At 38.3% G+C, this 10,324-nt stretch overlaps 2 pseudogenes; both read left to right on the top strand.

Annotated features, from left to right (window-relative positions):
- Positions 1-840: 840 nt before the first annotated feature.
- On the top strand, positions 841-2,099 carry LOC138155830 (SPATS2-like protein pseudogene; annotated as a pseudogene).
- Positions 2,100-5,602: 3,503 nt separating this feature from the next.
- Positions 5,603-6,330, top strand: LOC138156025 (ribonuclease kappa pseudogene; annotated as a pseudogene).
- The last annotated feature ends 3,994 nt before the right edge of the window (positions 6,331-10,324 follow it).

Below are 10,324 nucleotides of genomic sequence, written 5' to 3' on the forward strand. Positions count from 1 at the left end.
TTTCATCAGAAAAGTCTGGAAGTCCCTTATTTCATTAAATGATCATCTCCTTGTGTGAAAGTTCATGCTCAGTTTTACTAGATAGTTGACCCTTGGTTGCAGTCCTGGCTCTTTGGCCTTATGACATATCAAATTCCGATCTCTCTGATCTTTTAATGTAGAAGCAGCTAGGTCCTGTGTAATCCTGACTTTAGTTCCACAATATATGAATTGCTTCTTTTTGGCTGCTTGCACTATTTTCTCCTTGATTTTGTATTTCTGGAATTTGGATACTATATTTCTTGGAGTTTTCATTTTGAGATCTCTTTCAGGAGGAATACGATGAATTCTTTTGATAACTATTTTACTCTCTGATTCTAGGACCTCAGGACAATTTTCTTTGAAAATATCTTGAAGGATGTGGTCCTGGATGCTTTTTTCATCATGGCTTTCTGGTAGAAGTAGACCAGTAATTCTTAGTTTATCTCTCCTGGATCTGTTCTCCAGGTAAGTGGTTTTCCAGTCAGATATTTTATACTTTCTTCAAATTTTTCAATTTTTATGTTTTGTTTGACTGACTCTTGATTCATCATAGAATCCTTAGCTTCAATTTAAATTGTTCTAATTTTTAGTGAATTATTTTCCTAAGTTAGTTTTTTGAAGCTTCTTTTCCATATGTTCAGGTGTCATTTTCAGAGAGGTATTTTCTCTACTTAGATTTTGAAACTCCCATTCCAGGTCAGCAATTTTACTTTTTAAGGATTTGTTTTCTTCAGTGAGATTTTTTTTCCAATTTGGTCACTGTGGATTTAAATTTATCTTCTACCTCTCTAATTTTACTTTTAAAATCTTTCTTAAGAAATGGCTGAGGCACAGCTGGCTGAACTCTGGGTGGAAATTAAGCACTTTGTCAGTGGATGCAAATATGATGAAGACCTAGTAATATCTGCTAGGTTCTCCTGTGACATCGAGCAGCTAAAGACCCAAATCATGCTCTGTGGAGAAATTTCACATCCAAAAAACAATTACTCCTCAAGAAGACCCTGTAGCTTGCTGCTGCCTGTGGTGAATGCCCACACCACATCTGGAAAACAGAACATCTATAATCGAAAACCACCAAGTCACAAAACCTCTGACAACAAAGCAGCTATCACTAAAATGCCAAGTAATCTTCCAAGAACCAATGAAACCTCTCCCCAAGTCATACCAGCTACCAAAGAGAATGGCCCTTCTAGCCAGACATGAAGATTTAATCCACAGTATCGTAACAACAGGCTGAATGGTGCTGCCAAGTCACAAGGCAACATTATTGAAGCAGATTATCCTGTAAAGGGCAACCTGAGATATGATCATAGAAGACAACAGCGCAATAGCTTCTGTCCAAAAAATAAGGGCATCACCAAAAACCAAGAGCCGCCCATGGCCACCAAGGCTTCTGAGAACCTGTCTCACTCAGAAAAGCCCAGGTGAAAGCAGCATGCTGTAGAAACCCCTGTGGCCAGGCCCTTCCATGGGAACATTGCTAGGGTTACCCAATATAATCTCTGTCCCACAAGGATAGAAGTATCAGCAGCTGCTGCTGTTCTCTCTGTGCCAGCTGTGACTTTGGTGGCCTAAACTAGTATTCCTAAGAAAGAGAAAAGCAGCTTTCACCCAGTTTTGGTTCCCTGCCCAAGGTGCTGATCTAATTGCTGCCAAGATTGTTGATCAGAGTATGCAAATCCTATATAGTCAAGACATTTTCTCTTGATAATTTGTACCCATTCTAATAATCAGCTATAGCTTGCTTCATACCTTTCATGGCTTTGCTTGATGCATTGAAGCTTCTTTTCATCAAGATATTGAAGCATTTTAGCCAAGCAGTATTTACTCATTCATTAGGAGAACTGAGATGTAAACTAAAGATCAATGCCCAGTAGCAACTTTATTATGTTGTGGCGGTTGTACCAGTCTGTTGGTTGTTTTTAGAGAAGTTAATGTTGCAAAACAAATCCTGAAGATCAGGCAAAAGTGATCTAAGATATGCGCTTTTGTAGAATTTAACATCTGGTGTTTTCTGAAAAATTATATACATATATTGCTTTATTAAAATTGCTACATTTGAAAAAAATAAAATAAAATCTTTCTTAAGCTCCTCCAGGAATGCTTTCTGGCCTAGAGACAAGTTCATATTTCCTTCTGTGGTGTCAGGTGTGAATATAGAGTCCATGTTGCCCTCTGTATTTGGTTGTGCCTGCTCACTATAATAAGATTGGATCATTTTCCTTGCTTTTGATTTCTCAGCTCCTTTTGTTGGCTCTCAGGTCCTTGGTGGTACAGCCCCATGTGCTCTGCCCTCTCCTGCCCAGACCAACGTGGGCACTTCCCTATGCTGGGAATCTGCCATGCTCTGTCTCCTATGCATTCTGTAACTCTAAAATCCATTCAGATTCATTTTTTCAAGTTTAGCAATGGAGTTCATGGAGGAGCTTAGAAAAATTCCTGCTTCCTTTTCACTATCTTGGCTCTGCCAAGGCTATTCTTTCTATCAGTCACATGTCAAAGCCTAACTTGCCTTTTTCTTTATGTAGGGAGGTAAAACATAAGATTACTTCCAAAGGACTCTAACAAAGGATGCTGTAGTAGATTTATAAAGTGTTGCTCAACTTACCATCAGATTTTCTATTTAATAGTGTGGGTGATGGGAAGACAATGGATGGCTCTGAGCAGGAGACAGATATGATTGTGTTAAAGCATTCAGCTATGACTGATGCAGAAAAAAAAATGTACCCATGTCACTGTACTTAGACACAAGAGGATTGATTTGTGACCTAGAGAATGAACAATCATTGGGTTCAGATAAAAAAAGACATAGACAAGTCAAAACTTACTTCTAACATTTAGAATATGAAGAAAAGGAAAGATTCTGCTCACTCAAACTGAAAAAGGACAGATACAGTGATTCTAAAGAGAAACATCTATGTAACAATGTGTTACAAAATGAGACATTCAAGAAGTGCATACTTCAAACTTCAAGAGACTCCTTTGGGGAAGAAAAGAGGAGAAAGGAGAAGATGGAACACATAATATTATTAGTAATATAAGCATCGATAAGATCAAGGGATAAAGCTCTCTCTCTCTCTCTCTCTGAATGTATATGCATTTTCCAAATAAAACCTCTGCAACATCACTTTAGGCATTTTACTAAACAATACAAAAAGGAAAACAAAATAATTGCAGAACATATGTCAAAACAACAGCATTCATTATCACAAAAATAATCACATAAGAGAAGAAAATTAGACTACTATACTACATTGAATGCAGAGAATTATCTGTGTAACCCAGGTCACAAATTATATTTCTCCTAAAAAGAGAACTGTCTGTGGGTTTATCTTTTTAGTGAAGTGAAATTATCATTTTCATCTTTTATTTACATATCTTTTATATCTAAAATTAAATGCAAATTGGACATTAGAAAGTATTAATATCCTCCTGTTAATGCATTATTCTTGAAAGTATTAATTTTGTGATTTGATTAAAACATATCAATGAATACTTGACCTCAAAAAATCACATTAAGCCAGGTTAGCACCTATACAAATAAGAATATAGTTACAGACTTTATCAAACTTTCTGCCTGGAGAGGGAAGCATATACCAGTAATGCCTGACAATGGGAAGCTTGAGCCTGATGGATCACTTGAGGCCAGGATTTAAAAGTTATGTTTCTATGGAAGGGTCAAGTAATTTTGGTGTCCATACTAAGTCCACCACCAATAAAAGATCCAAAGGAATTGGGGAATCATCAGCCTACTTATGGAGGGACAAACATTCTGCTGTTGGAGAGCAGCCAAATCTTTTTTATTGATGGGTAGTGGGATTGAGCAAATAATTTGCTGCTGTACTTACAACTTGGGTAAAATTGGGGTTTTAGTTTAAACCAAAACAGAAGAAAAAAAATTGGACTCTGCTTTCTACCTTTGGTATACACCTTCCACCCCACTCTCACCTATGACTCCAAGAAACTCTAGAATGTGCAACAGTCACACAGCAGCAAATCATCTCAGCAGACAGGCTAAACCACATTAAAAGTAACTGATGGGCTTCAACCCATTAGTGATTTAGGGGGGTGTCTACCACAAGCTTGTTAGGACTCTCTGGTGGAATAGGCAGATGTGGACAAATTGTGCCAGCAGGTGGCAGAAGCATGCACTATGGATCTTGGATAAACATAAAAGAGACAAAAGTCATCCACAACATCCCAGGCCATTTCCAATCTTCTTGACTTGTGTCTTGTCACTAGAATTTGAAGACTTTGGAAGAAAGAGTGAAGCTGGCAAATTCATACAACTCTGCTTCATTTAAATCTAATTTTTTCATAAATCAAAAAATATCTCTCACACAATTTTTACAAGTCCTATGGTGATGGGCGAGGAATGAAGCAATCAGTTGTGGACACACTTGGAGGTATAGTCACAAACATGCAAACAGGTGGCCTATGGCTTAAGGTCATCTTCCCCCCCCCCCAAGACTGAAACAAAATTGGGACTCAGCAGCCCCCTGTGTGTCCAAGCAGCCTTTTTCTAGGACCATGTAGCTCATCTCCTGGCATGAGGATAGAACTAGAAAAGCTTCCTCAAAAATTCTGTTTCACCAATTTAATTCTGGTCTGCTTACTCCAGCAGACAGGGATCCTGTTCTGTGATAAACACACACACACACACACACACACACACACACACATAAACACACACACACATAAGCATGTCCAAATTTATTATGACAATGATTCCACTTACCATCACTACATGGAATATTCATACTCTTATGGACAACACAAAATCTGGTAGACTTGAAGGATGAACAGCTCTTGTTGTGAGAACTCAGCAGTTATCATATTAAAATAGCAGCGCTGAGTGAAACAAGCCTGACAAGTGAAGAATGGCTTATAGAAGTCAGCACCAAATAAGCTTTTTTTTTTTTTGGAGTGGTTCCTGGAATGAGGAGCAGCAGGAAACTGGTGTAGGTTTCACAATCAAATCTAATTGAATTAAAAGCTTGTATTCTCCCAAAAGGAGTGAATGAAAGACTGATGACAATGAGATTTCCACTTGTAGTAAAATGCCATACCAATGTTATTAATGCTTCAATCATGATGAATGGTAATGAGTTCAAAGAAAAAAAAATTATGAAAATCTGGAGACCTTCATCATCAACATGATGAAAAATGAAAAGCTTGTAATTCTGGATAACTTCAATGTCAGAATAGACAAAGATAATAAGACATAGTAGAGAGTCCTTGGGAGGAAGGAAGGGAACAGAAACAGAAGTGGTCACATACTACTAAAAACCCATGTGTCCCATGACCTTCTCATCAGCAACAGTCTTTTCTTTACCTAAATGCAATAAAACTGCATGCACAAAACTTGTAGCAAATATTGGCATTTAATAGACTATGTCATTGTAAGGAGAAAAGACAGACAGGATATGAAAATGACAAGGTGATATGTAGGAAAGAGTGCTGGACAGATCTTAGACATATTCTCTGCAAGCTAATATATCAGCAAGCACCCCAGCATCCCCAGGGTGGCTGCCAACACAGGTTCTTAGATCTGTTTTGTTAAAGGAAAGCAACTGCTCCTGGGGAGCTCCCACGTCCATTGCAGCTTCGCTAAACTACCTCAATCAGGGATTTGGTTTCCTGGGATCCGCTCTCTGCTCCATCGCCTGCACTGTCCGTCCTGACCAGGTATCGCCATGGCTTCCCTCCTGTGTTGTGGGCCCAAGCTGGCCACCTGCGGCATCATCCTCAGCGCCTGGGGGGTGATCATGTTGGTCCTTCTTGGAATTTTCTTCAATGTCCATTCTGCTGTGCTAATTGAGGATGTACCCTTTACTGAGAGTGTTTACCAAGAGTGGTCCTCAGAAAATCTATGAACTTTATGAACAAGTGAGCTACAACTGCTTCATTGCTGCTGGCCTCTATCTCATCCTTGGAGGTTTCTCGTTCTGCCAAGTTCGGCTCAACAAGCTCAAAGAATACATGGTCCGTTAGGACACTCCATTCCACTTACAAGGATCTGGGAATCTCCCTAACCCATTACCCCATGTCTCTTATTTAAATTCTCTTCTCTCAACTTCCCCTTCCTTCTTGGGGTCCCTCCATTTCTTTCACGTTAGGCGCTGAGGGTGTTGCTGGATGCCCCCTGGGGAGTGGGTGGGGAAGAGAAGGGCTTCAGTTATCCATTTTGCTCGGTTGTTTTACCCCTGTTGTGTGGGGGTGGCTCGACCTTCCCCTTCCTAGCCCCTGGGATGTCTCTGCTTGTAACAATAAAGCGAAGGTGTACTCTGAAAAAAAAAAAAAAGGAAAGCAACTCAAAATGGGTTAACAAGCTTACTTTAATCAGTCAAATATGTATCATTTACCTAGTTCAGGGGAAAAAGGTCAGCACCCCGAACTTCAGAGTATATAGACAGAATTATCAAGACAGAGAAACAGATCAAGTAGAAACCATTACATCCATACCAAATCAACATCTGGGTTTTTCAAAGCTGAGAGACTCTCAACAACGGCTTCCCATAGTTTCATCTGATCAAATCACAGAACACTTCTCAAAGTGAGCCCCAAAGCAAAGCTTCAAATCAGGGATTATATAGCATTCTCCTGGGTCAGAGAATGTAACCACCCTCTTGACCCACTGCCCAATCACACAGCATTAAGGTGTGGGCATTCCTGAAAACCAAGCCTCCTGCCATAGGCTCCATGTGACCACATTCAGCCTATTAGGAGGCAGAGTACATTTTCAAATCAAGGAAGGTTCTCAGAGTCTCTAAAGCCTATCAAAGGGCCTAGGGGCAGGGAAGAGCTTTAAATTTGCATTTCCATTACTGTTAACCATTCATATTCAACAAAAGTGGTGGCTCCAAGGTAAAGCAACTACTAGCACACTTAATGTAAACAAATTAGAGTGTTTGTTTCTCTGTGAATGAACAGGATTTTGTTTTTGTTGTTGTTGTTTTATTTAGGTAACTTGGGGGGGGATGCTGAGTCAACACATTATTGGTAATGATATAGAAGGAAAAAAGCGTGCAGCTTTCAGAAATTTGGTGTGCAGCACCACCTTTATTCATCTGTGCCAGAACACTTACAAACATCAGGGTTGATTTGATGGAAATGAGGAAATTCCTCAGTTACTAAATAAAAAATGAGAACTCCTTATAATTTACTAGTAGGAAAGTTGGTTCATCTCTAAGAAGGCATCATTTAACTCCATCAGAACTGAAGTGTAAGTAAAGCTTAGAGAGATGCAATATTTTTGGCTCAGTAAGAAGGCATATAAAATTCAATTTTATGCTGTTAGTAAAAATCCAAATTACTTTTATGATGTCCCAAAGGCTACTTATGAGCCAAAGACCCTTGGTGTACTCAAATATTCAAAGCTTATGTAGTCATACTAATCAGTTATAAGCCCATGATCCTAGAGAGATGGGCTGAGTATTTCCATGATTGTTTTTTCCCACAGATTGTCATCACCCAATACTGAAGTAATTGATCATATACTTCATGTTAAAGTCAATTGTACTCTAGTTGAACTTCTAACAAAAATAAATTTTTAATGTGATTAGGCTCCTCTCATATGGTAAAGTGTCTGGTGCTGATTGAATTCCAACAGAGATTTACCAAGCAAAGAGCCCACTGTTCATTAAAAAAAAAAAAAAAACACGACTCAAATATTTCAGGTAATATGGGAATAGGAGGTTGTCTCCCAGGAATCCAAGGAAAAGAAGATACAAATGCTCACTGAAGAAAATTTAGAATAGAGCAAATGGAAGCTAATGACTTTATGAGAAACCAAGAAGTTAAAAAACAGAACCAAAAGAGTCAAAAAGTAGAAGACAATGTGAAATATCTTGTTGGACAAGCCACTTACCTAAAAAATATAGCCAGGAGAGATAATTTTAAAATTATTGGACTACCTGAAAGTCATGATAAAAGAAAAAACCTAGACATCATATTTCAAGAAATTATCAAGGATAACTCTCCTGATATTCTAGAATCAGACAGAAAAAAAATTGTAAGAATTCACCAGTTGCCTCTTGAAAGAGATCCCAAAAGGAAAATTCCTAGGAATATTGTAGTAAGATTCCAGAGTTTACAATTCAAGGAGAAAATATTGCAAGTAGTGAGAAAGAAACCATTCAAGTATGGTGGAAATCCATCAGGAAAAAAAGAAGGGATCAAAGTACTTTGCATACAATATTCTGGAAGTCAGAGGAGCTAGAATTAAAACCAAGAATCACCTACCCAGCAAAACTGATTATAATACTTCAGTGGAAAAATATGGATGTTGAATGACATAGAGGACTTCCAAGCATACTTGATGAAAAGACCACAGATGAACATAAAATGTGACTTTTAAATACAAGACTCAAGAGAACCATGAAAAGGTAAACAGGAAAAATAAATCATAAGGGACTTATTAAAGGTTAACTGTTTACATTCCTACATGGAAAGGTGATATTTGTAACTCATGGGACCTTTCTCAGTATTAGAGTTGTGGAGAAAATAGACACACACTCACACATACAGAAGATAGACAGACAGACAGACAGACAGATAGATAGATAGATAGATAGATAGATACATACATACATACATACATACATAACACAGGGTGAGTGGAATATGAAGGGATGATATCTAAAAATTAAGAGGTTAGGGAGGAATATATTGTGAGGAGAAAGGGAGAGATAGAATGGGGAAAATTGTCTCACATAAAAGAAATCAGAAAAAAAAGTTTCACAATGGAAGGAAAGAGGGGGGAGGTCAGAGGGAATGAGTTAACCTTACTCTCATTGAATTTGGCTTAAGGAGGGAATAACATACATACTCAATTGGTAATCTTACCCCACAGTAGAGTAAATAGAAAGGAGATAAAAGAAGGAGGGATGCTAGAAGGCAGAGTGGATTGGGGCAGGGCTTAGTTAGAAGCAAAGTGCTTTGCATAAGGACATATATAACCTAATTTGAATTGCTTGCTTTCTCAATGAGGGTGGGTGGGGAGAGAAGAAGGGAAAGAATTTGGAACTCAGGGTTTTAAAAACAAATGTTAAAAGTTGTCTTTAAAGGTAACTGTGAAATAAGATGTACAGGCAATGGGGTACAGAAATCTTGTACTACAAGAAAGTAAGGGGGAAGGGAATAAGGGGGGGAATTATAAAAGGGAGGGCAGAATGATGGAAGTGATAATCAGAATGCATGCCATTTTGGGGTAGGGATGAGGGGAGAGATGGGGAGAAACTTTGGAAAGGAAAAACTCATAGAAATGAATGTTGAAAACTAAAAATTAAATTAATTAAAAATAAAATAATATATCCCTCTAATAAAAAAGGCCAAAAGCCAAAAGAGTAAAGTGGAGTTAGCACATGGCTTTTTCTTTGCATATGATTGTGCACTCAATGCAGTCTCTGAGGCAGAGATGCAGTGAAGTATGTATTGATTTTTTGCTGTTTCTTCTAATTATGGCCTAACAATTAACATCAAGAAAACACTGTTTCTAGGGGGCAGCTAGGTGGTGCAGTGAGTAGAGCACTGTCCCCAGAGTTGGGAGGACCTGAGTTTGGTTCTGGCCTCAAACACTTAACATACACACACACACAGAAACTGGCCGTGTAACCTTGGGCAAGTTACTTGACCCCAACTTCCCTCCAAAAAGGCAAAAACAAAAAGAAAAGAAAACACTGTTTCTGCATTAGACAGAACTGCCCCTCCTATATGTGGAACCACTGGTCCCAGAAAATGGAAATATTTTGAATGCTTTGGGTAATTTCAATTACCTTGTGTAACGCCAAGCAAAGGCAACTTCCAAGCTTCAGAATACCAGCATAGTAACTCTCCATTTACATTAAGGCAAAACATTCATAGGACAGAGAAAATCAAAATACAGTGTAAGTTAAGTCTTTTAGAAAGTTCTCAATTCATCACAAGATATTTCAATTCAATTAAAAAAGTATAGTCAAAGTATCCCACCCTTGGCTAGTACATTCATTCATTCAGTCATAAAGTATCTCTTCTCAAATGGAGATTAGTTTCCTACCATAAACAAATACATTCATTTGGTCCACACAAAAAGTCAAATGTTTCCCACCCCTGGATCACAACTGAATTACAATTATCATGAGTTAATGCCAAACACCTTCTCAAAAGGGGCAGTGGAGAGCACAAAGGCCATCTACCCCTCAGCTTCAACAAGGTTAAGATATCATCACACTATTTAATACTTAAAGAGAAGTCTTTTCTTCATCTTGACACTAAGCAAGTTCTCAGCAATCTCTGTTTCTAGAGAGACAAAGCTTTGTAATGG

This window comes from Petaurus breviceps, unplaced genomic scaffold (assembly GCF_028583685.1).
Source record: "Petaurus breviceps papuanus isolate PSGF00001 unplaced genomic scaffold, PetGlider_PUasm1.0 98, whole genome shotgun sequence".
NCBI lineage: Eukaryota > Metazoa > Chordata > Mammalia > Diprotodontia > Petauridae > Petaurus > Petaurus breviceps.